Source organism: Triturus cristatus, chromosome 12 (genome assembly GCF_964204655.1).
Source record: "Triturus cristatus chromosome 12, aTriCri1.1, whole genome shotgun sequence".
Lineage (NCBI taxonomy): Eukaryota > Metazoa > Chordata > Amphibia > Caudata > Salamandridae > Triturus > Triturus cristatus.
The window spans coordinates 36,786,579-36,810,941 of record NC_140595.1 but is presented as its reverse complement, the minus strand read 5'-3'; the positions used below and the strand labels follow the sequence as shown (position 1 = coordinate 36,810,941).

At 45.9% G+C, this 24,363-nt stretch overlaps 1 protein-coding gene across 4 annotated transcripts in view; it reads left to right on the top strand.

The window, feature by feature from the left end:
- PDE4C (phosphodiesterase 4C) overlaps positions 1–24,363 on the top strand; it is an 895,999-nt gene that overhangs the window by 7,045 nt on the left and 864,591 nt on the right. Inside the window, exon 1 of one of the 4 annotated variants that reach the window (XM_085638144.1) lies at positions 21,317–21,491. The exons of 2 other annotated variants lie outside the window; for them this stretch is intronic. The gene's annotated coding sequence lies outside the window, so the exon portion shown is untranslated. Of the gene's footprint in view, positions 1–21,316; positions 21,492–24,363 lie in introns of those variants that run through there. One more of the 4 variants, XM_085638147.1, reaches the window with a different exon arrangement.

Below are 24,363 nucleotides of genomic sequence, written 5' to 3'. Positions count from 1 at the left end.
CCAGATAATAAACCCTAATTCTCTGCTTCCCCCTCCAACTCTAAGCCATAATATTTCATCTGTGGTGTCCATACCTTCTTAAATTTCTGCAGGCAGTCCCTAGCTTTGTACGTCACCTGTTCTGCAACCATGTATAGGTCCAAACATGCCCTCCATTCCTTTAGTGTAGGCGTTTGTTGCACACCCCAATACTTCGCTATGTCACGCTTGGCCACTACTAGTCCCAGGTTAGCCAGTAGTAATTTTCGTCCAGGGATATCTACCTCTGTGGAAATATCCAAAAGAAGGAACCTCAGCTCCATTTCTATCTGGACCTCAAGTATACTATTAAGTTCATTCACATTCTTCCCCCCGTATGTCTGGATTTCCCTACACTCCCATATGGTATGTATGAAAGTCCCATCTATCCCATGACATCTAAGGCAATTCGGACTATCCGCTTTCCCCATTTTGTGAAGTCGGGCTCTGTCAAAATATGTTCTATGTAAAATTTTATATTGAATGAGGTGTAATCGAAGCTTGATTGCCACCTCCCGAGGGTACATGAGAACGGCCTCCCAATCTATGTCTTCCAATGTTCCGGTAGTCTCCTCCCACTTGCTTCGAAGTGGACCAAGCTTATCCAGCATATTATTGAGTCGGGTTTTATATGTATAGGAAACAACTTTAGCTGGGATCTCCTCTTGTAATAGGCGACCCTCCTGTGGGGCATACTCTGGTATTGCCTCCCCCTCTAACCCCTCCGCCATCCATGCATATTTTAAACGAAGATATGCATAAATTTGTGTAGCAGTTGATATCTGTCTTTGAGTGTCTCAAACGAGGCCAACACCCCCCTTTCTAGAAGGTCCCCTATCTTGGAAATGCCAATTAGGTCCCATTTTTTGAAACCTCTAAGCTTCTCTATTTCGGACAGTCTCTTCCCTTCCCATAGCGGGGTCTCCCTGGTCCATTTCTTGTCCCATGGCATTTGCCTCTCTGCGTGTTTCCAAGCCTCCAGTGTCCTCCGGGTTGCCTGAAGTAGTTGGCTACTGCCCTTGCCACCATATATGTAGTGAAGATATGTACGATTTCTGAATTGTGATAGTTCCAGCCTATATGTTGAATGGTCTCCTTGTATATGGATCCACTCATTAATAACAATAAGGTGGGATGCCCTGTAATATGCCCTGATGTCTGGAAGAGCCAGACCACCATTATATACACTTCTTTGCAAGGTTTGGAGTGCCACTCGTGGGTATGCCCCATCCCATAGAAGCAAGCGTACCTCACTATCTATTTGATTGAACAATGTGTCTGGGATTTTATGATAAATATTTTGCAGCACATAGAGCAGCTGTGGAAGCGTAATCATTTTATACATGGCGGCCCTTCCCATAATAGTTAGGGGGAGTTTGCGCCACCTCTTAACGTCTTCTTGAAAATTGTGGATAACTCTCTTAACATTACGTGCCAGGCTTTCCGCGACATCAGTGGTAATGTAAAGGCCAAATATGTGAAGCCTTCCGTTGACCAACGTAAACAATCAGGGAGCCCCTGTGGTTCCACCGCCCCCCCAATTGGGTATAATGTGGATTTACTCCAATTGATTTTGTTTCCCGCATGCTTCCCGTATACCTCAAAAATCTGCAAGATTCGGGGGAGGGTCATACTGGGGTCGGTCACGTATAATAAAATATCATCTGCATATAAAGATATGCCTTCCTCTTTGAGTGTTCTGGTATCGTCTACGAACCCACCTAATCCAGGGGTAGTTCTGATAACACAGGCAAGGGGTTCCAAAATAAGAGAAAAAGTAACGGGGAAAGAGGACATCCCTGTCTAGTTCCCCGTTGTATTGGCCAAGGTTCAGAAAGAGCCCCGTTGACCCGGGCCCTAGCCATGGGTTTCGTATAAAGTAGCACTATCCAGTCTCGGAAACTTGGCCCGAATCCAAATTTCTCCAGGACATACCTCATAAAGGGCCAATGAATGGTGTTGAACGCTTTTTCAGCGTCTAGGGATAGCAGTAAATGTGCAGTGTCCTGATCTCGAATGGCGCCCATCCAATTGGCCACCCTGCGTAGATTATAACGAGTGGCACGCTTAGGCATAAAGCCAGATTGATCATCCTGAACCAGTGATGTAATTAGCTTATGAGGCTTGTAGCGAGGATGGTGGCTAGAATTTTATTTTCAATGTTCAACAATGACATAGGTCGGTAGGAGCCACAATCATCTGGGGGTTTCCCGGCCTTGTGAATCACCACTACAATCGATCTGTTGACATGATTGATAGAAAGTTCTTTCTCTGTTGACTTCTTTTTCTAAGGTTGCTGGTCCATTTCCATGTCTCAGAGTATGTTCCTTCTAGTTGACTTGTTTAGTAGACAATAGTTTCTCCATTGACTAGTGATACAGGAAGATTACTTGTCTTTCTCTTTCTACGTAACAAGTTACTCTCCATTGACTAGTTCGATGGAAAGTTGATTCTATATCAGGGGAAGCAAGCGCTATATAAATGAAAACCCTTTTCCCTCTTCTATCCCTCCGCTATTCTTCTCAATCAAAATAACTGACTAACATATCCACCACTCAAATAACTTTCATATTTCACTATACTAATTCAACACTAATCCTTTATGGGTTCCGGAGTAGCGTGCTACTCACCAAAAAAGCACTTCAACGCCTCGTCAGGGGTAGTGAGTGCTTTATAAATGCAATCACATTGCAATACAATACGTTGACCTATTTGATAGAACACACAACAAAAAAAGTAGTGTCTTCCCATTCACATATCACAGTGTTTACCCAATGAAAGTTTACTGAAAAAAATGCCTAGCTCAGAAGCACATAATAAATCAATCACTTATTTATATATATATATATATGCAATTAATTATTTCAGAAAAACAAGTACAGGAGTGTGACAACAACGTAGTGCAATGATTATTTCAAGAACGTATATATATTTTGCTGTCACAAATGTGAAATAAATGATCAATTTGTTTGATAGCACAGCATTCCTCAATTGAATTTCATGATGGAATGGTTTTCTCCATTAACTTGCGTAATAGAATAACATGTCCCCATTAACTTGTAAATAGAATGTTGTTTGTGCATTGACTTGCATAAATGAAAGTTGCTTCTACATTGACTAACACAACAGTGTGTGAGAAAGGTGCATCTTAGTCTTTGAAACCGTTGTCAAGAGATTCTTTAAATGTACAGTTCACCTCTTGTGACTGAGTGTGGAATGAAAGGCAGAAACGATTTACAACTGAGGAATTAAGTGTTTTTCTGAACAAAGGGCTGGTATTGTGGCTGGATGCAGGGACGTAGCTATCAATAGTGTAGCAGGTATAGTGGCACCGGGGCTTGGGGAACTCAGCAGAGGCCATTTATTACAGATTAGCTGGTGCACAAGTAAATGTCGGATTGTTTGTAAATCTCGGTAGACTAAGCATCAGTTTATTTGTAAGAAATCACAAATTTGGCAGGGACAGGAGCTGAGGTGGAATTTTTGCCAAGGATCACAAACGTTGTTCAAAGGAGGAAGTTGGGATTAGAACGTAGGTCTGTCGGGCACACGGTTGACGAGACCACACTTTCTTAATATTTCCTCTTATACCCACTGTATCTCTGGGCAGTTCACGCTGCTGCCATCTTATGCCTAAAAATGCAACTGCAGCAGCGGATGGTATGTTGAGAGGAGCATTATTAGTTGGGCAACTTCCTGGAGAAACCCACCCTCTGGTTCACAGGGGATATACGCTCATTAGTGACTAAAACACCTAAAAGATGTCTTTTGGGACTGCTGAGACTTCCGCTCCAGCAGGCTTACGCATTATAACCTTCCATTTCACCCCACCCTACTGAGGTGCCGCGAGGCTGCCAGAGGCGTGAATGCAAGCAAGGAACATTGGCTCCCGTGCCCTTCGGTTGCGTGTTTGCAGTCATTCATTATTTCAGAACTTTATCTTTTGTAAAACCATTAGTAGATAAGTCACAGAAACATGTCTTCAGGGCCCTGCTGCCGTCTGTTATCCACACTCAAACGTGCCTTCAAGGCCCGGGGGCCTTTTTGTGTTTCTTTCTTGTCAAACGACAGCTCCCTATACCGACCTTAGCGTATCCTGCTGCGTTGCGCCTACACCGTGAAACCCGTTCCTTCATTCAGGAACGTAACTATCAAGAGCGTAGCAGGTGCAGTGGCACCTGGGCTTGGGGTTTCCGGACAAAGAAACCACTTAGTGCACTGTAATCGGTGCAAATGTAAACAACTGGTTATTTGTAAGTCTCGTGAGACCGGGCAATAGTTTATTTGTAAGAAATTCTAATTTTGGCCGGTAGGGACTAGAGATACCAGCTTGCTACTGTCACCCTGCTTGTAAATGAATGATGATTTAGGTGGGGGCAGGTCCCCCGTCACCACCCCACACCCTCCAGCCTCAGCAGGTTGGATCTTTAGCAGGCTGAATCAACACCGCGGCGTTAATGTGTCCTCGCGTCCATGCAAGCGAAGCAGAGCATGTTTGTAACGTCAGCAGGTAAAGTTAATGCGGCCATAAACTCCACTGCTGCCCTAGTAAACACGTTAATGGACATTAGATGTTTCGGGAAACTTGCGGCCCTAGGACAGCTCTGTTTTGGAGTCGATGGAGTTCGTATGGTTCTTCCAGCGAGGCCAGCCGCGTGCAGCCCTTCCGTGGTATTTTAACCCAGCGGGGCTGCAGCACGTGGCCATTTGTTGTGGCGCCACCCGCAGGTCTGAGGAACTCTCGCGTTATCAGCAGGCGCGCGCTGATTGGCTGCCGTCACCGCACGAGCGCACGTACTGCTCTCTGATTGTGAAAAGACACGTTTGCGTGCGCCTGCAATTGGAAAATGTGAGCTGGCAGTCACCAGAGGTCATGGAGAACGAGGCTGCTCACACGTTCACCCTAGACCTCAGGACTCAGGAGTCACTGTCTCTGGAAGCAGAGAAAACAGGTGGAGGTGTCGACTTAAAAAGTTTAGGAAAGTGAAACCAATACATATCTTCTACTTCGCTGTAGCTTTCAAAATGATAGAGGTTCCTTTTGAAAACATTTATATAATGGTTTCTTTCAAAAAGCACTAATTTAGCAAAGAAGCCATACTTCAGTGCTGCTAGCAGACATCTAGTCTTAGCTGACTCAGTGGTGCTTGTTTTATCGGCCTCAGAAGGATGAAAGGCTAAGTGAACCTGCCATGTTTTATGCCGGTGACCAGATGGTAATCCTGTTAGTTGCCAAGAACAACAAGCAGGAAATAGTACAAACCGGACTCAACAACGTGCAGCTTGATGGCTTTGAACCCCCAGGCTTTGCCTATTGTCAAGTCACTTGGATTTGCCGTTGACACCCACCTACATCGCCATGAAAACAAAGACGGCCGAATACCAGCCCTCTCTGCTAAAGAAACAATAACGTTTCCTTGCAGAAAAAGTAACTTGAGAACTGTTGTTCTAGCCCTTATACTCTTGCATCCAGATTTTGGAAACACCACAGACCTTAGTTTTTCAGACTCCAGGCTGCTTCCCGTATGAGCGTCACACTTGCTGTAGCACGTCTCATTCAGGGCCTGAAGAAATCTGATGACATCACTGCCATCCAAATGGCAGCCCCCTGGTTCCCTTTGTTGGTCCCCCATCATCTTCCAAACCAGCTGCATTGTTCACAAAGCCACCATGACTGGCATCCCTGCCTATCTGACTATCAAGCTTAAACTCTTAAACAACTCTTGGCACACCTGCAGCCAGGTGCAGTCAGGACGCCACCAGACTGCAGACAAAGAAGCTTTAAAAAAGAAAGAACAGCGGCTACAGGCTTTTTCCATCTCTGCACCTAGTATCTGGAAGGATATTCCTGTATCCATCAGGATATCTGCCGCACAACTATAACGAAATGAAGGCAAAAGTTGAAGACACACCTCTTTAAAGAACAATACACCATGATGCAGTAACACTTCTCAAACAAGTGATCTCTCAAAGTCCTATGTGTGGAGCGTTCCCTTTGACTCTGTACGGTGTTCCACTGCCTTTTATCTAGGTTGATGTTGTACAAATGCTGAAATACAAACACAAATAAGAACAACAAGAGAGCGAGGAAAAGAAAAACTTGTCCTCTTCCCCAGAACAATATGATCAAACAAAATGGACAAGTTTCATGACTCAAAGCAGACTTTTTCGCTGAGATTGTTGAAAACAACGTGAAAGGAAGGAGAGCACAACTGCTGTATAGCACTTCACTCACTGCTCATAACCCTGCTCCGCTGTATCTCAGGCGTTGTAGCACAACTGGATTGTGCTAGACAATCCAGTTGGGCCCCGATGATGAAGCATGCCACCTACTAGGTAGGTGGGTGAGGGGTTTCTTATACAGCAGTTGTGCTCTCCTTCCTTTCACGTTGTTTTCAACAATCTCAGCGAAAAAGTCTGCTTTGAGTCATGAAATACAAACACATACATGGATATAAACTGGTTCCTGAACTGAAACTAAAGGTTTACTGAGACACCATCCATCTAGAGAAAAAATGTGTCTTGTGCATCGGTATGATGTTGAAGACTTATTAAGTGTCACAGGTTTGTAGGTTTTAAAGGTGCATTCAACGAGTCTTCTCTTTAAACTAGGGTTGAGCAAAATCATACATTTGCCAGTAGAAGTGTTTGAAGTACACAACATTTTAATTCCACAGAATTGTGAACTTTATTTTATTTCTCCACATTTTGCCCTGGGAGCCTGATTTTGACATAGTTTGACGGAAATCTTCCAGTTAAAAATAGTTTTCTCTCTGCAAGAACCTAGGTTTAGTGGATGACTTCAGACTGTTTTTAAAGGTGGACACGGTGATTGGAGATGGCTCAGTGAGTGTAATGCTAGCATCTGATGTCCCCAGGGATCTGTAGCTCTGACCTTGAATGCCAGGGGCAACTCTGCCTTTCATTCTTATCAAGCCCTGTAAATCGAGTACCTTTACATTTGGCCAAAGTGATACTAGTTGTTTCCTGCACTAAGACAGAAATGTGGATTGCAACAGTATGTTCAAACACCTTATTATTGTTGAGTTAACTAACTTTTAGCAAACTTTAAAGCACACTCCACAAGGTTGAAGATGGCATTTAACAAAAAGAAGCTCAGCACACTTGTAGAAGTTACATATGGATAATCCACAATAGGATGAGTCGACAGCACAATTCTTGTTTCGAAAAGAAGTCGATACATTCTATTCTGTTGATATAGAGTTTAGTCCTTTATTCACAAATAAGCAGTTTTTTGCAACCGCCAACGCGTTTCGTCCACAATCGGACTTCTTCAGGGCTCCAAAGCTATATAAAAACACACACTATTTACAACATTGAATATACAGCATTTTAAAATATTAGAGCATTAGAGCCTAATTAATTTTTAGAATAGACTATCGACATCATTGAATGAATGGTATATAAACAAAGAGAACTTATATCAAGTCAAGAACCATACATAGTATGTACAGTCCCTATATCATTTTATATTTATTTAAGAAGAGGGAGGAACAAACATATGTATATGGAAAAACCATAACCTAAAATACATCAATATGGTTAATTCTCATTTTTAATGCAAAGTTTCATTGGAAAATATCAAACCAATCCTTTATCTATATCATATTGCCAAAAAGTTACAACATATGTCGGGGTGCACATACCTCACAATATAGATTTCATTCCTTCAGTATCCAAGTATCCATTTTCAAATGTATTTGACCAATTTATTTAAAAGCGAGTTATCCAGACATAGTGCATCTACAAATTCCCAGAGAACTAGTTGTGTATCCTAAAAGAAATGCATAAGTGGGCAATATGTCAAAAGACCACTAATGGTCACAGTGATTTTATAAATAAGGTTTCTATGCTTATTATTATGGGTGATCTTAGGTTGATGTTCTACAAATGCTGAAATACAAGCACACACATGGATATAAACTGGTTCCTGAACTGAAACTAAAGGTTTACTGAGACACCATCCATCTAGAGAAAAAATGTGTCTTGTGCATCGGGATGATGTTGAATACTTATTAAGTGTCACAGGTTTGTAGGTTTTAAAGGTGCATTCAACGAGTCTTCTCTTTAAACTAGGGTTGAGCAAAATCATACATTTGCCAGTAGAAGTGTTTGAAGTACACAACATTTTAATTTAACAGAATTGTGAAGTTTATTTTATTTCTCCACATTTTGCCCTGGGAGCCTGATTTTGACATAGTTTGACGGAAATCTTCCAGTTAAAAATAGTTTTCTCTCTGCAAGAACCTAGGTTTAGTGGATGACTTCAGACTGTTTTTAAAGGTGGACACGGTGATTGGAGATGGCTCAGTGAGTGTAATGCTAGCATCTGATGTCCCCAGGGATCTGTAGCTCTGACCTTGAATGCCAGGGGCAACTCTGCCTTTCATTCTTATCAAGCCCTGTAAATCGAGTACCTTTACATTTGGCCAAAGTGATACTAGTTGTTTCCTGCACTAAGACAGAAATGTGGATTGCAACAGTATGTTCAAACGCCTTATTATTGTTGCGTTAACTAACTTTTAGCAAACTTTAAAGCACACTCCAGAAGGTTGAAGATGGCATTTAATAAGTTTGCTCTCACTATCTTTAAATGCATGTCGATCAGCGGAATTAGTTTATAGACTGCCCTTTGTTTTCCAGTCCCACCTTAGAGGCAGGACTAGCAGTCCGGCCTGCTTATTGTAATAAACATAGTCGCAAATAAATTTAAAAAATACTTATTTACAAACATTGATGGGCTTTTGGGTCAACCCTCTTCTTCCATTGGTCTCTTCAGCTGTCATTCACCTGTTGCTTCCACCTACCACAATATACAGCATGGAGGAACAAGTTGGCCAATGTCAGCCATTGACTCTCTTGCACTGTGAGTACCAGGGTTCTCTTTGCCTCATCACATGTGCACATCCTCTCAAAAAGAAGTGCATTTCCGTGCCAGGTTTTGTGTGCCAATACTTTTTTGATTCCCATTCTTATTAGAAGAATGTGAGTGTCACGTTTACGCTGTGAGATGTTTTATTTTTCTTAGTTTTGTATTTATTACATATGCTTGCACTAAAAAATAAAAAATAAAATTAATCTTCACTTCAGTTTGTCAAAGGCTAGCTTTATTGCTTTTTCCAAAGCTTGCTTAGTTCTCCATTTAAGTCTTTTGGTGCCGGCTTCTTATGACACAGGAACTGAAAAAACAGGCAGATACAGACACCAAAACAAGGAAAGTTAACAGCGTACTCACTTTTAAAAGATGCACAGCCTTATTGATTGAGCCACAGTGGTCAAAATGAGCGGCAAACAATCTAATTCTAATATTACAGCTCATTACTCCTAAATGATGCCCCTGTGGGGTGCTTGGAGCAGAATCAACAGTCTACGGAGGAGCTGACAGCTCTGGTACAAGGGCTTTATGATCTCCAAGTAAAATATTATTTTGTTGTTTTGTCACTCCATTTCCTTTTGTAGCAAGACGCTTTTTAAGACCATTGATCACAATGCCCCCTTGTGGTCATCTATGGTGGTGTTGTAAGGCCGCTGATAATTACTTTATTGTCAGACCGGTCCTGGGACTGTATATAAATTACTTGCTTCACCTGCAGATGAAGTCTCGCCCGTCTTGGGTATGCCCTTTGTGCTTGATTGGTGTACTCTCCTTGCAAAATAGTTGTATTTGGAGTTTCTAGGGTAAAACTTTGTGCCCCCTGAGCCGTGTCCAACCCTGAGAGAAGGACGTGTCCCTGTATGCTCTGCTGTATGGAGGGAATAGATTACTTTATGCTCTTCTAAGGTAAGAGGAGAGTGGGGTAGTTTCCACTTTCTCCTCTTCCAAGAGCCCCACTACTTCAGCTATCATTAGTTCAGCAGGTGCAGTGGCACCGGATCACAGGGCTATGAGGAGCAGAACTGATAAATCTGCCTTTTGCTGATCTATGAGGTCCCAGCAAGCCCATTGTTCCTGCTTTCATGAGGGTCCATGGCACCTTTGGTACACAACTAAAATATGTCTCCTGCATGTGTTGAAAAGTGTGGTCTACACCCTAAAAATTGTTGTAGTTGTATGAAGATGTCATCCAGAGTATGGTGTTATGTTTATGGTGTGATATATGACTGCAGTTGTTTAACTCTGCGCAGCAGAAGTGGTGTGTGTTATGTTGAAATTTTATGGTATGATGTGAGCACGTAGTTTGGTGTAGTTGATATGCATTGCATGCTCTATATTTTCTTTATGTTGTTGGTCACTGTTTGGTGGTTGTTTTAGTACGTTTTATGTTGTTCTTTCAGTGAAAGAGAGCAAGCCTGTTATATCTTATGTGAGCATGTTTGTTTCATGCTCCTAGCAGTATTTAGGTACATGTTGAATATTTCTGTTTAGATACTGTGTTTTATGATGTATATTCATGTCTTGATGTTTCGATGTGTGCATGTTTGATTGCTATGTGTAATCCATTATATGTAATTTGAGTAGTGCCTAAAAGCGAGGTCTTTTTCTGGAATGAGCATGAAGACATCAATAGCCTCTCTGTTGTATCCATAGGTTAATGGGTCTTGCCCTGGTTCCTAGTGCCAGGGGTGGTGCAGCTTGTTTCTATTGCCAGTGGGTTTGCCAAAGTCTCATCCTTGCTGCTGCCTCAGTGTGGAGTGTGTGATGTTGAGGTGTTCATTGGCTGGGTACAGGTCACATGACAATGGGGGCGGGGCATGATGGCTGTTATTGTTCCTGATGGGTAGGATGATATATGGACCGTCTAAACCTGAATGAAGTTGTATGATTAAGGCTGATAATGATACATACCTATCAACTCACACGGTGCCACCGTGGGACACACGATATCTGATCCCATCACACGCTCTCCCGGTGAGAAGCAGATATCACACATAGCAGGGAAAATTAGCTGAAAACCCCTGTAAATAGTGGTTTTCCAGCGTGTTTTCTGAGGCTTTGACTGCCGACGTCCTTTAAGGGGTGTGAAAACACCCCAGGACATCAGCACCAGCCTCAGCAAGCTTTTGGGAGGAGGGGACTTGGGGGTGTGGTGGGGTGGGGTTAAAAGTTGCCTCATAGGTACTTCTCAGCAGGAGGCCCCACCCCTTCAAGGCCCCGCCCCTCCTCACACAGTGAGATTGTTCTTCAAGTTGGCAGGTATGATGATAACTGATTTTTCCTAGGGTTGCTTGTTCACCTCCAGGCCTGAGACATCTAAATCCCAACTTTTTAGAAGGAGAATCTTCTTTCGAAGTGAAACAAAAATAAGAGAGTTTGCATAAGAGGGCACGATCACAATCGTGTCTTTCCATCCGGGCCACGTCATGGAACAGCCTCCTGACATCTCGGTGGCTTTATCCCAAACATGTTGCAGAAACCCTCAGAAGTTGTGTTCTTGAAAACCTGCTTTTCATCTTCCTGAATAAATATTTCAAGATTAATGTTGTGTTTAAGACACTGTTGTACTTCAATGGCAATGTGAACCGAGAGCTTAGCTCATTTCTCCACATAAAACTTGTCAGACTCCCACGCTAGGCTTCTGGGAAATTTAGTGATATGGCCTCCAAAGCCGCCACTCTAGGTGCCTGGCTCTCGACACACCTGGGCGTGTGCGTCACTTTAATTCCAGCGTCAGCTTTGTGCAATGATGTTCACATCACTCCTTGTCAGGTTGCAAGTTTGTGGACTTCATAGCACTTGATCTGCTAGCAAAGTGCCACACAAGAAAATATCTTTCCGAAGAAAATTCCTAAGAAAACATATTTTTATGCAGAAATTATTTTTATATATTTTTCCATGAGGACATTATATGACACTAAATATTTTCATATTTTTCCCGTTTCTCATCTCATGCATTCTTTTAAAACGTCACTAATTTCACAAAGTTAGTAAAGTAAAAAAGATCTTTTTGAAGTGGAAGAAAACTTTGGATCACTTTACATAGCCATATATGAATCTGTTGCCTGGAGCTGGAAAACCTAGGCCACTGGTTACGTCTTCATGAAATGCGCCACACGCCCCAGTAAAATCAACATAATTGTTTCTTTAGTTCTTTAAAATCACGTGGTAATGTCACATGAACCGGTAACAGAAAGTTACGCTCTGAAGGAATAGCTGCAAAGTATCATCTACTCTCCCATGCCGCTCGAGTATTGACGCTCCCTTGTCTTCTAAGCGATGCTATGTGGGTCTAGATAATATATATATACACTTATTTAAGATTAAGCTTGTGCAAAGTTGATTTTTGTCCCCTGCTACTTATGTATTTCTTGAAAAAACTATGAAAATGTCAGACTTGCAAGAAAATGGATTTTATTTTTCAAAAATATCATATTAACATCAAGAATAGTTTGATGTACCTTTTCCTCGTCAGAACGGAGTGACCTGTAGTAAAAGTTATGCGCATTATACAATCTACTAGAAAATTGCTTGAGAGTTATCAATGTTTTACCAATTTTAACAGTTGCCAGTCAAGAGCATTTTCATCATCAAACACTCCTAAATGTTACATAAATCACTTTCACTGTGCTATGAAAAGTTTTTCAGTTCAAACGTTCTGATCCCCCTGCACAAATAATTCATTAAATAAAAAATACACAACATGTCTGTCCTGTTCTCAGAGGACGTATTCTTCAGGTCCAAAGTGTGAGAAGTTGGCCTGGTATGTGCTATCCACGAGTTATAGTGGGCACCTTGTACCAGTCCAAACAACCCCTTATTGATGATTAGGTTTAAAGACAACCTTTATTGAAAGCTATCCCAGTGGTAGCTATGGAGAGCAGCCTTCAGGCTAAGTCTTGAAGGAGTGTAAAGCAGCTTGGTTTACCGGATTATAACCTCCTGAATGACCAAATGAAAGGTGAACCACACAAGGTATATATATAAAATATATGTATTTCTAAACACTCTCTACTAACCTCTTTATGAGATTAGAGAGCAAGCCACACAATATCACAGTTCTAAAACAACAGTAAATAGCACAATACACAGTGGGCCCCGGGGGAGACCAAACCATTTATCAAGAAAGTGGTATAAGAACCACGACTTGACTAGACACAGTGCCTAGAGCACGTAGAATCACTGGGACCCCAAGGAACCACCCAAGGTAGTGACACGGGGGACCCACGGGGGACGCGTGCAGTGTGAGAACACAGGCGCGAGCCCCGTACTATCCTATGGGAAAGTCACAGTTGGAATTTTAAAGAATAAGGACACTAAGGAGAGGGCCTTGAGCAAACCCTTTCAAACTTAGAAGGTTCTAAGGCCAGCACCCATGTGAGCACCGGAGTACTTGTGTTACCTAACCCAGGGAAGCCGGGTGCATAGGTGCCAAATAATGTTGGGAATCTTTGTTGTTTTCAGTGGCGAGATGCTGCAAAGTGCTGCTGCCGGGAAGATGAGAAGTGTCCGGTGTGATCCAAGCCTGGATCAAAGATGAGATGAACCTGAAAGCAGAGGGGACAGAGTGTGGGTCACTTGCCAGTGACCAGGGGCACGATAGACGAATGCCCACCGATGTCGGGTGTTTCAGGTGTAATGAGGTGAAGCTTGACTCTGCAGCCACGGGGACCAGGAGATGTCGGCGACAACCAGAGACTGCAGGCAAGCTGTCCCACGAAGGATGTCGAGTGCTGGGGGTTCAGTGTCCGGATTGGAGACCAACCAGCCTTGGCAACTGCAACCCACGCGGTCAGAGTAAAGATGCTTCGGTGTGGACCAGCAAGGTCCTGGGGACTCCCCAAGCGATGGGGAGTCAGTGCACATCTGGAGCAACCAGATAAGCCCACTTAAAGTTACAGTTCCCTCCTCAAGGACCCATAGGTAGCGGACCAGGGATCGCGAAGGGACCTCGAGAGGAATCACTAAATACCAGCCCACGGAACACTCGTGGAGTGTAGGCCAGTGATCTTCAGTGGAATCACTGCTCGGGGTCTGGACTACAAGCAGCCCAAAGCGCAGCCTCAGGGATCGCCATAAAGCATATGCTGCTGCAAATGTGCACAGTGTCCAGGGGTTCAGGTTGCACGGTCCCCACGAGGGCTGCGGGTCTCAGGTTTGCTGAGAGCACTGGTTGGCCTCGGGGAAGCTTAGAAACCCACCTCCTGTGCTGCAAAGTATTCGAAGTCCATTGGGAGCTGTGTAGATGCAAACCGGTCAGATGCGTTTTAGGTGCCTGCCTTGCAGGGGAGTAACTCCTTTACTCCAAGGGAGATTCTTCGGTCATCAAATGTAGTGTAGATAGTTGAAGTTCTGGTATTCTGTAGCAGAGTTTCGTCTAGGTAAATCTAAAGTCTTGTAGCCTGGGGTTCCTACTTTATACCCAAGGTAGGGGTGGGGCAAACTCTGGGGACCTACCTATGGGAGGGTCAGGACAGAGGGGTGGCTACACCCATGTCCTTTGTCCAGTTTCACGCCAGAGCAGGGGCTGGTAGCCCCTGCAACCGGTTTGAGCTGGACTATGCACAGGGACACCAAATGTGCCCCCAGTGCAGACATCAAAGCACTCTCAGAGTGCACCCACCCAGCCCCAATACACTAAAGCCTGTCTGGGAGGTGGTCACACCTCCCTGTGACAGGAAATCTATTGTGCAGCCGTCCCCTGCAGGAGTTTCATCCAGCAGCAGGAGGGCAGACTCGTGTCTGTGGCTGGCAGCATCCATTTTGTGATGCAGTGTTTGCAAAGCTGGTACCGGGTGTACCGGTGCTGTCATATTTCTACCTCTAGTAGGGTGGAATCATACCTCCCACACCAGATACTGGTGTGGAGGTATGATTCCAAGGTGTTTGACACCAAACACAACATGTTTCTATACAGCCGTTTAAAAGTTAGCATTTATCGCTGTGGTAATGCGTCAGGTGTAGGGGGTATAATAAGCCACGACCCGTTACTGTATAGAGTATGTTTTTTTATTAGTTATTCACTAGGTCTCAACCGTCCCGGATATTCTGGTGTCTTCCTGCTTTGTGGGCCCGACGAGGGGATCTTCCTTCAGTGGATGTTCTCCTCCTCCGTTTGTATATAGGGGAAAGGAAGGAACAAACACAGGGACACACGGGTGAGTAGGTTTGTAGGGGGCGTAGGGTATATGAGAGGAATGGGAGTGAGGGGTCACCGGGACTGCCACCGTATCATTCGTGTGGCAAACAAAACTGAGGAGACCCTACGGTCAGAGGCGTGAGTGTAAGGTGAAGAAAAATAAAAGGTAGACACCCAACAATCGGCCTCGCACAGCTCCGTGACCTCCCCAACTCAACTCACTCAGTCCCTCCCCGTGAAAAAGAAAAACGCAGGGCTCGGTCCCGTACCTTTCCCAGCCACGCTCCTCCGGGAACGTGGCGGGGCGAGTCGCGTCTCTGTTGGCCTCCTGGCTTCTCCGGCTGCTCGGCTCCGCTTTCTTCGGTCCCTCCGCTCGCTCTCTCGCCTTCTCCTCCGTTTCCTCGACCTCCATCTCTCCAACCCCGACTCCTCCACTGGCTTTCGCCCTGTCGTCCTCTTCCGGGTTCCCTTTACGCGGCAGCGCCTCTGTTGATTGGCTCATCGATGATGACGTCGTATCCGCGGACTCCTCCTCCAGGAAATTCCAGTTCGGGTTAAAGGGGCCGCTTGAGTCCTGTGGCCGGGGTGGAAACGAACAGTCGTTACCGTCTCCACCCCGTCCTTCCTCCGTGGTGACCCTGTGACAACCGCAAGGTTATAATGCACTTAAGTATATATGGGATGGCTGCATCACAAACAACCCCAGAATAGAGGTTCTGAAGGCTGCAGAGGGGCTCTGCTGATGCATGGGCACCCTCCCACATGAAACCCAGCACTTCAGGATTGATAAGGCCTGCCATAGGGGTGACTGATAGGTTTATATGTGCAGTGATATGGATAGATATAGTGAACCTATATCTAAGTTAGGGGTGCATGCACCACCTTACACAGGCTGCTGTAGCAGACCTGTTGTGTCATTTTGAATGGTCTCCCAGGGGTGGCATAATACATGCTGCAGCCCCTGAGAGGCCTCTGGGGTACCTATGACCGGGGTATATAGTATACCATATACTAGGGACTTCTAAGTGTACACTAGAATCCAATCTGGAGTGTACCTAAAGTACATGAACAACCAATTTAGGGAGAAAGCAGATAGACTGGGGTCCTGATTAGCAGGATCCCAGTCAAACTAAGTTGAAAACCAGCAAAACCCCAAGCAAAAGGTGGGGGTAACCATGCAGTCAGATTCCACCTTCCTACACAAAGTCAATCCACTTGGTCCATCAACCTAGTCCAAGGACCAGCACCCTTGCCACAGTCTACAACTTCCAGCCCATTTTCATTTGGTTCCTTTTTGTCCAATAACAAACTGGTATAGTCACTGAAGTAAGCGCATCAAACTACCGTGTGGAGAACGTCTTCACATCTGATCACAAGCCAATTTCAGTGCGAAAATACTAAGTCTGGGCGGTGAACGCTGCTCCGCACGCAGAGTTTGCAGAGATTTCCACTCTCCTCTTTACGCGGAGCTCACGGAGTTCTGAGAAACTGCCCTCCTCACTCGCGTTCATCAATGTCAAGTTGGCAAGCGCGAGCGAGGAAAATCCACTCCTGGCGAGATTTTTCCCCGTTTGCCGTCGTCAACATCAAGCGTGGAATTCAAGCTCCCGGCAAGATTTCTCAACGAAGGTGGTCAGATTTCTCATTGCGAGTGGTTACGTATGCACGGGACCACTCGCGTTAAGAAAGCTGCCACTTGAGTAAAAATACACTCGAGCGGCAAAAAGAAATCCGCGCCTGCTTGCGCTGTGCATGGTGCCGTTTGCGATGATTGCACAGTGCAGACAAGCACCTGGCACTGAAAATCGCTGCGAACAGCATTTATTCAACACACTCCTCCACTTGCGGAGCTCCGCGTAGTGCGGCAGAGGTTTTTTTGCACTTAGCGGGGTTACACGTAGCTGAACTCCACAAACTCTGCTTAGGCTTAGAAAATACGTCCCACAGAAGCAGTTCCATTGTACAGTTTACGTGGATGTCGAGAAAAGATGCAAAAAACCGACAGGCAGTGCAGACGATGCTCTCCAAACCATCCATTGTGACCTTGTTGAGAAACAATTTTTAACTTTTGTGACTGGTCTCCAAAATATTTTTGTTCTCCTCCTGGACCGTAGATTCAGATGCAAGACTTTTTTTGTCGTTTATGGCAGTATAGATAGAGAATTCTATATACATATTAAATTGTGCAAAATCTACTGACTGCCCCTTTGATGTCGTTTGAGGCTGTTATCAGTCAATTTTCAGATCTTTTTTTTGCTGGAGTTCCTTAATTTTTTTAAAGAAGCACATATGTTCCACCCGTTCTAAAGAAATCTACCCTCATTTTAGAAGACATGAGCTAATGTCACAACATAGAATGATTGTAATTTCTAAGTGAAGTCAATTAGATATTAGTGACAAGAGAGAGTCAGTCTCTGATTGAAAATATCGACCTATTATGCACTTATCAGTCGGTTTCAGATCATGCTGTGGTGCAGAGAGTGATCTATTAGATGTCCTGGCTTCAATTTCAAGATGGCTGATCCAACCCGAGCCACGCGCAGCTCCTGTTACCCCTAATTATAAGACGGCAGGATCCTGTCCGAGCCCTGCATTGCTCCTGTCATTCTTAAATTACAAGATGGCGGATCCTTCTCAAGCCAGGTTCAGCTTCTGTAACACTTAAATTACCAGACGTCAGGATCCTGCCTGAGCCATGCACAGCTCCTGTCCCCCTTAAATTCCAAGATGGCGGATCCTGTCCAAGTCATGTTCAACTTCTGTCACTCTTAAATTACAAGACGGCAGGATTCTGTCCGAACCATGCACAGCTCCTGTCACTCTTAAATTACAAGATGTAGATCCTGTCCAAGTCAGGTGCAGCTTCTGTCGCTCTTAAATTCCAAGATGTCGGATCCTGTCCGAACCATGCACAGCTCCTGTCACTCTTAAATTACAAGATGTAGATCCTGTCCAAGTCAGGTGCAGCTTCTGTCGCTCTTAAATTACAAGATGGCAGGATCCTGCTCGCGCCTGGTACCGCTCCTTTCATTCTTAAATTACAAGATGACGGATCCTGAACTGCCAAATCAATCATTGCAGTTTCCTCAAGCATCCTCAAGCATTCACACGCTCCGCCTGCTTCGGAAGACACACAGAATCCAAAAAGACGGTCACACACACACTCATCACCACCAGACTCGACTATGGCAACGCACTCCACGCCGACGTCACCCAAAAACAGCTCAGGAAACGACAGAATGTCCACAACACCACAGCCAGACTGGTCCTCGACATCCCCCACTGCAGCCACATCATGCAGCACCTCCGACAACTCTACTGGCTCCCAGTCAACAAGAGAATCACCTTCAAGCTCCTCACACATGCCTACAAAGCTCTCCACTATGAAGGATCAGCGTATCTGAACCACTGCCTCGCATTCCACGTACACGCCAGGCAACTCCGTTGCACCCAACTCCCCCTAGTCTCCGTCCCCAGGATCCACAAGATCAGAACTGGAGGAAGATCCTTCTTCTACCTCGTCGCCAAGACCAGGAACTCCCTGCCTCTCCACCTGAGGCAATCTGCGTCGCTGACCCAATTCAAGAAGGACCGCAAGACCTGGCTATTTAAATGATCTTACACCCACAAGAACCAGCAGCCCCCCAGCGCTTTGAGACCTTCACGGCGCACTATACAAGGCCCTGATTGATTGATCCTGCTCGCTCAATGCACAGCTTATATCACCCTTAAATTGCAAGATTGCAGGATCTGGCTACAGCCAATTGCAGATTATGTTCAATTAAATTTTAGGATGACTGGGTGCTTTGGACAGTTCCGAGAGTCTACTTGCTAGAAAATGGCAGGTTGGAGTTCGAAGCTGCGACTTGTCGGGTGCAGCTAAATTGAGCAAGGCCACAATGTTTGTGGATGGCTATGGCAACCCTCACAACCTTCGCCAGGCCACTTGACCTGTTGATGTGCTGGTTAATGTAATTTTGAGGAACCTAGAACTCAGTAACGTGGGCGGTGGTCTGTGCCGATTGGTCTGTGTGTTTGTATGTCTGTACTTCCGTGTGTATGGAGTCAGGACTCTTCATCCAGCACTTGTGCTAGCTTGGAGGAATGCCTGGTAGGAGGGACCTAAGTGGGATGAAAAAACTGGGGGGTCTCTCAGATGGGGTCGTCAATGTAATTAAGGCGTTGCTTAATAATACATAAGCTAAAAATCTGTGCTTAGCACAGTGTGCCGCCCCGACTGGTGTTCTGCTGCTTCTGTCATTGCATCCAGATATATAATACAACAAGTAACATTACAGCTATAACCAGTCAGAACTATTGACTGTGCCAATGGTTGTTAGTTGTATAAGATAAATTAGCTCCAAAACAAAAATGGAGAGAAAGGGATTCTCGCAATGGAAGACCATTGGAGGGGGTACTCCTGGTCCCCTTGAAAATACAATACCAAACAAAGCAAAGGAGTACTCCCGATAGACAGAAAACTGTCTTAGGGGTATTTGGAACACAGAGCAAAGGAAAGAGATTATCTTTCTTAAGAAGACCCCTCGCTCACCAACCTGGTTGGTGACATGCTTCATCATCGAGGTCCCACCTGGACAGCCGAATGCCATCCAGGTGTGCTGCGACACCTGACTACAGTGGAGCTGGTTTTTTGTGTGAAGGTGAATAGAAAATTTTGGTTAAAAATTGGCCAGATTAAACCCAATCCAAATAATTTATTCTAGGGCAATTTGGACAATGTTAAAAAATGATATGGATACCGCGATAGGTTAGATTCACCTACAGTATCTTCTTGTGAGTAAAAAGTGAAAAAAGGTCTACATGTTTCAACCATCCGTTGTTATTACCGGGTTTTCGTGAGGACCAGTGAACGTGACCCGGGGGGGTGTACACTCGCTAAGGTGTACCCTGCCCTTGGTCACTCAGAACCTAACCATCTACTCACGGTTAGGACTCCCTTCCTTCAAATCGTCGAAAGGGGAAAAATCTGTGAAAATAAACACATAAACACAGAATAGACATATAATACATGTAATAATCATTCATTGTAGGGTCAATGCTCGTTGTAGTTGCCAAAAGAAATTGTGAGCGTGAGACGATCATTCAATACTCAGTGGACCTCCTTAATTATGAGGTAGTGGACTCACACGATCTCGCGCATCTGACTTTGGCGATCAGGAGCCACACACACAGAATACATACCCACTCCTCATATTCAATTGAATGGGTGTCAGTATACTCTGTAAAGAGTAAAAGTGTACCAGTGCAACCATAAGGCCTAACGGGAAATATCCCGAAGCCCATATAGGGCAATCTAACCTATCGCGGTATCCATATCATTTTTTAACATTGTCCAAATTGCCCTATAATAAATTATTTGGATTGAGTTTAATCTGGCCAATTTTTAACCAAAATTTTCTATTCACCCTAACACAAAATAACCAGCTCCACTGTAGTCAGGTGTCGCAGCACACCTGGATGGCACTCGGCTGTCCAGGTGGGACCCCGATTATGAAGCATGTCACCAACCAGGTTGGTGAGTGAGGGGTCTTCTTAAGAAAGATAATCTCTTTCCTTTGCTCTGCCTTCCAAATACCCCTAAGACAGGTTTCTATCTATTGGGAGCTCTTCTTTGCTTTGTTTGGTGAGATAAATTAGCAACAACTATGGCTTCGGTGTATGGAATATTGAAAATGCTTCAAGTCTGAAATGATGAGACTGTGAAGGAACTGTACCCAGTCTCTTTGAAGTGACATCACATGCAGGGAAGGGTGAGACTGTTGCAAGTGTTAAGATTTTTTTTCATCCTGAGGGTGAGGGCAAAAATGGAGAGCACCATGGGGACTTGTCTCAGCACCTGCTTTTTAGAACTGCCGGTGCTGGACCCAGCCCACTTAAAGCCCTGATTGGTAGGTCTGCATGTATGTACAAATGTGGACATACATGCATGCTGTGTGTTCGTTTGCAGGCACCCCACTGAAGTCAAACTCAGTGGGCTTGGCCAATATGTGTTGATATTTGACAGTGTGCCAGCCAGGGCCCCCCTGCCCATACTGATGCCTCGCCCCCTGCATGTTAAAGTGCCAGGCAGGCCCTGCACAGCCAGTCTGAAGAGCTTGGCGCTTTCTCTGAACACTTGAAGACAGGACGTGAGGCTGACGCGTTCTCCCCGTCCTGGCCGAGCTGTCATCTCGGCTGCTGGGAGAGCTTTTTTGGCAGCCCCGCTGCTCCGGGCTGAGGGTAGAGTTTGCGCCGAGGTCTCCGTCCTCGGGGGGGATGCTCAGAGCGGCAGCAGCAGCAGCCTCGCTCAAGGGCATGCCTTCTCCTTGAGCCCGTCTGCTGAGAGGACTTCAGAGGGACCTCGTCTGGCAGGGGCAGGCGTGCCACACACTTCACAGATGCCCACGGAGCCTCGGGACGGTCAGAGCCGGGAGGCAGGTGGGTTCTTTTCCATGAAAGCACAAGCTTCCTTTGACCCTCGCCAACTCGCTAGTGCGGCGAGCTTTGATGGAAGGGTCCAGGGGCGCGACGAGAGACACTAAGCCCTGCAAGGGCTGACCGAAGGCCGTCTCTGGCACAGTTTGGGTTGGTTTGTGCCTCAAATGGTTGCAGAGTTAGGCCAGCGACGGTGTACCTCCGTAGACAGCGGTAAATGGTTGCTTGTCACTGGGACTTGAGAAACACCTGCACCAACGTTTCTCTGGGAATCTGGCTGCTTTTGTTGACGTAGCTAAAGAAAATAGCAGGAAATAGCACATTACCACGTCCAGAAACCTGCGTTCATAGTAAAGTGGTAAAGGTGTTTGCACGAAACGCTGCCTGTACCTACCACAGGGACATGACACAGCCCTGGGTACGAAGGTTTCGTGGTGAGGACTGTGGTGTCTGCGAATGTTTTGGGCTGGCTGGTGTCTTAAATAGTTGAAGCGCCGGAGCAGGAGAAGTTTATCACTGCCGCAGTGGGGAAGGCTTGCTGTCACTTGACATTTACAGGGCGGTGCTGCTTCAAGGGGGCTTTGTAACAGTGTTTGCGGACATCTCTAAGGTAATTACAGAGCAGAACACAATACAATACAGTAACACGAACAGCAAAACACAACAGAAACTTAACAGGGCACCCAGGGCTTTAAGTGAGCCGGGTCCTGCTGGTGCTCAGCACTGCAGATGCTGAGACGGGTTCCTATCGGGCTCTCCATTTTTTTACCTCACCCTCAGGGTGAAAACAAATCTTAACTCTGCAGCAGCGCCCCCTTCACTGCCTTTGATGTAACTTCAAATAGACTCGCTTTAGTTCTTTCACAGTTTCATGTCAGAACTGAAACATTTTCCATGTTATAAACAACGAAGCCATAGTTGTTGCTTATTTATCTTACGCAACTAACATCCATTGGCAAAGCCAATAGCCCTGGCTTGTAGGTGTAATGTGACTTGTGTTATATATCTGGATGCAATGACAAAAGCAGCAAATTACCAGTCGGGCGGCAAACCAAGCCAAGCCGATCTTTAGCTTACATGTTTTAAGCCACGCCCCTTTGAGAAATTCCCCCTCCCATATTTTTTTTTATCCAATTGAAGCCCTGGGCACACCATAAGACAATAGGCAAACATTAGGCTGTGGCTGTAACCGCAAGCTAATAGTCAGTGAATGAGCGCCACCATGAGAACAGAGTTCACTCAATCTGATGCCAGCGCAATGTAGCTGACCCTATGCGCCAACCCTGAAGACCACTCTCTGGAAACAAATATGAGGTTATATTACAGCCATGTGAAACTATGAAGTGAAAATGAACTGTTTTGAACTATGGAACATATTTAAATAATGGAGCATTTTGTATAAAGTTATGTTTGACTTCAATCTCACGATATCAGTGTGCAGTGAAATTGGTTGGTTTTTGATGAACTTTTAATGACATTTTGGGCCTGTTAAGAATTATTCTCTCCTGACGATATTGTTAAAATCAATCAATCAATCAATCAAAGCATTTATATAGCGCACTACTCACCCAGAGGGTCTCAAGGCGCTGGGGGAGGGGGGTCCGCTACTGCTCGAACAGCCAGGTCTTGAGTTGCTTCCTGAAGGCGAGGTGGTCCTGGGTCAGGCGGAGGTGGGTCGGGAGGGAGTTCCATGTCTTGGCGGCGAGGTAGGAGAAGGACCGTCCCACTGTGGTGGCTCTTCGGATGCGGGGGACGGCGGCGAGGGCGTGGCCGGTCGATCGAAGCTGGTGTTTGTGAGCGTAGAAGTTGAGGCGGCTGTTGAGGTATCCTGGGCCTTGGTTGTGTAGGGCTTTGTGTGCGTGGGTGAGGAGTCGGAAGGTGATTCTCTTGTTGACCGGGAGCCAGTGCAGGTCTCTCAGGTGTCCGGAGATGTGGCTGCGACGGGGGATGTCCAGGATGAGTCGTGCTGAGGCGTTCTGGATCCGCTGGAGTCTCTTCTGGAGTTTGGCGGTGGTTCCGGCGTAGAGGGAATTGCCGTAGTCCAGACGGCTGGTGACGAGGGCCTGGGTGACCGTCTTCCTGGTCTCGGTGGGGATCCACCGGAAGATCTTATGTAGCATGCGCAGGATGTTGAAGCACGACGAGGAGACGGCGTTGACTTGTCTGGTCATGGAGAGGGAGGAGTCCAGGATGAAGCCCAGGTTGCGTGCGTGGTCTGTTGGTTTGGGTGCGCTGCCTAGGGCGGGGGGCCACCAGGAGTCGTCCCAGGCGGAGGGTGAGGATCCCAGGATGAGGACTTCCGTCTTGTCCGAGTTCAGTTTCAGGCGGCTGTTCTTCATCCATTCGGCTACCTCTTTCATCCCTTCGTGAAGGTTGGCTCTGGCGGTGGCGGGGTCGTTGGTGAGGGAGAGAATCAGCTGGGTGTCGTCGGCGTAGGAGATGATGTTGAGGTTGTGCTGGCGTGCGATGTCTGCGAGGGGGCTCATGTAGACGTTGAAGAGGGTTGGACTGAGCGAGGAGCCTTGAGGAACGCCGCAGATGACTTCGGTGGCTTCAGATCTGAACGGGGGGAGGCGGACTCTCTGTGTCCTTCCGGCGAGGAAGGAGATGATCCACTCCAGTGCCTTCTCCTGGATTCCGACGTTGCTGAGTCGCTGCACTAGTGTACGGTGGCAGACAGTGTCGAAGGCCGCGGAGAGGTCTAGGAGGATGAGGGCTGCTGTTTCTCCGTTGTCAAGCAGTGCTCGGATGTCATCGGTGGCTGCGATCAGGGCCGTCTCGGTGCTGTGGTTGGCCCGGAAGCCAGACTGCGAGAGGTCGAGGGAACCGTTCGTCTCGAGGAAGGCGGCCAGCTGCTTGTTGACGGTCTTCTCGA